Here is a 3,068-nt window from a genome sequence, read left to right on the forward strand (position 1 = left end):
ACAAGAGTTAAGTTTGATAGGGTCCACATTTTTCCAGTTTCTGGTAGGTCTGGATTCAGTGGAGGTAGAGGGGATGTTGGACAAACATGCAGTGGTAACAGAAAAAGGCACAATATAATGGTCTGACCATAGAATGGGTAAGGATGGTCTGCATATAATGGTTTCTAGATTTGAAAAGATAGGATCAAGAAAGTTTCCAGCCTTATGGGTGGGGCCAGAATTGTGTAACGAGATATTAAGGGCTGCAAGATCCTGAAGAAGATTGGTGCTGATAGAACAAGAAGGATCATTAACCGTGCGCATCAGTTGACATCATCTACCCAGTCATGGCACTTAACTTCACAATAACGGAGGTGGAAGATGCTATAAATCAAAGCGCAGGCAAAAAAGCACCTGGTCCTGATGGATTATCCATCGATCAAATTAAATCAGTGCCTGAATTTTGATCACCTCTATTGTGTAATGTTTTTAACAATTTGTCCCATACCCCTGCCCCGGAGACCTGGTCTAACAGTATTATCGTCCCCATCTTTAAGAAGGGTGACAGACTCAATCCTAGTTGTTACCGCCCTATATCTTTAATTGATAACACCCTGAAGATTCTAGGTAGAGTCATTTTTAACAAGATCAGGGCCTGGGGGGAGGACAATAAGATTTTACACCCGTGTCAGCTGGGTTTTAGAAGTAACGGAGGGACTGTGGAGCAATGTCTGAATTTAAACCTAACAATGGGCAAATACATCATAGCTAAAAAAGACCCTTTGTATTTAGGATTTATGGATTTAAGCTCAGCTTTTGATTTTGTTAACCGCTCTCAATTATGGGCGGTTCTTTTAAACTATGGGTTGGACAAAGCACTTGTATATTTTTTGGCCCACCTGCACAGTGTCTTGAAAGCTCGCGTTAGAGTAAACAATGAAGGGGAGGTTTCAGAGGACATTTTGATAGGCAGGGGGGTCAGACAAGGTTGTGTCTTGGCCCCCCTGCTTTTTATTTTGTATATAAATGAATTAAGCAATTCACTGTCTAAACAAACAAGTGATGTCCCCAGTATTAATGGCACTTTACTCCCCTGTCTTTTATACGCGGATGATGCAGTCCTTATGGGCCGCACTCCCAAAGCACTGCGCACTTTAATAACGGGCTTCGTCTCCTACATGGCGGATCTTGGCCTATGTACTAACTTTAATAAATCGTACATAATGTCATGTGGGCCCAAAAAATATAGCACCCAGCATATTATGTCTGGGAGCGATGGTCTAAAAAGCACTAGCACTTTTGTGATGTTCTCTTACACATGTTCCTGGCAGCCCCATGTGGCCCATGGGAGGAACAAACTGAGTAAGGCAATACATTCTATAATTAGCCTTCGACAACTCAAACGTGCTGAGGTAGTAATCCCGTTATTACAAATCTACAGAACCCAATGCCTACCTACGGCAACCTATGGTGCAGAGGTGTGGGGGTACTCTAACAGTGCCAGTATACAGATCGAAGAGAACAGATTCTGTAGAAAGGTTCTGGGGGCGTCTATCTCAGCGCCCACCTATGTTTGCCATAGGGAGCTGAATCTTTTCTACGTGGAGGACTTCATCAGGTCAAGACCAGCACTATTTTGGTTAAAATATGGCGGAACCCTGCTGCTTCTTTGACCCAAGAAATAATTATGGATTGCCTAAAGTGTGACAGGGCAAATTACATACCTTGGTTGGGGGCAGTAAAATGAAGCTTAGCAAGTGTGGGCATGGTGCACCTATTCTCCTCCCACCGAGCCACTGAACAAATACAACATAAGCTAGTAAGAGGGGCATTGTATAATTTATATCAGAAAGAGAGAGAAACATCTGAGCAACACAAACCTGCCATCATAAGATATATCCCCCTCCTGGCACAGTGTGGCAGGCTTAACAACATGCCGCATGGATACCTTAGAAAGAATTTGGGGAGGTGGAACAGACGTTTGCTCTTTCGTCTCAGGGATGGAAGCATTAAATATTCCTTATCATTTCTACTGGGCTTCAATAAAAATCTGGAGACTTTGCAATGTCCCTGTAATCTAGGGTGTAAACAAACTTTGTTACACTTTTTGTTTTTCTGTGTTTTTTATGCTAGATACACAAAACTTTATTTAATTCCCTACTTGAAAGAGAATGCCGTGGTGGATTTTAATCTAGCATTTAAGGAATTATTACTGTTGAGCTGTGATGAAGTAATTTTCAGAGTAAGCTGCTTCCTCCAATCAGCGATATGTTCCTGAGCTACTATGAATATGCCCTGATAAATTGAATCACTTGCATATTATTGCGGTTTTGTAAAAGAGCTTGAATATTTATTTATTACACATTTGCACTTTATAGCAGTCCCCACTGTACATTGATGACACTTTGCATAACGTTTTTTGATGTTTGGCACACAGCCAATTAGTTTATACAATGTTTACAATTATTGAGTGCCAGCCTAGATTATAAAGTGATGTACTTTTAATGATGTAATTAGATGGCTCCCACCTAATAAAGACTGTTAGGCAACCATCACACAGATTGATTGTGTATTTTTAAATTGTTTTCTACTGTTTTAACTGCTTATTATGAGGATTGTTGTGATGATTTTGTACTTTTATGGATGTTTTTATATATCCGAATAAAGATCCTTTGACTTGACTTGACTGGCCTGACAGGTGACACAGGAGCTGCAAAACGCTTTTACCTTTTCAGACATATGGGGCCAGTAGAAATAGTTCACCACTCGGTTCCATGTCTTTGTCTGTCCCAAATGTCCTGCCAAGGGGATATCATGACCCAAAGTCAGGATGAACTCTCTGTACTTCTGGGGCACCACCAACCTCCTGGTGGCCCCCTACTTGAGGAGTCCGGCCTCAGTATAAAGCAGTCCATCTTCCCAGTAGAATTTGTAAAACCCACTGTCATCCCCCTCTTCTTGCTTAGAAGCAATCCGCCTCAAGCTCTCATGGGAGGGACAGTCACGCTTCCCCTTACTGAACTCCTCTCTGGAGGGTCCACCTGCTCCTGTGAGTTCTGCCAAATCTGACCGCTCTGACAGGGATGGAG

The sequence above is a fragment of the Lissotriton vulgaris genome, chromosome 6, assembly GCF_964263255.1.
Source record: "Lissotriton vulgaris chromosome 6, aLisVul1.2, whole genome shotgun sequence".
Taxonomy (NCBI): domain Eukaryota; kingdom Metazoa; phylum Chordata; class Amphibia; order Caudata; family Salamandridae; genus Lissotriton; species Lissotriton vulgaris.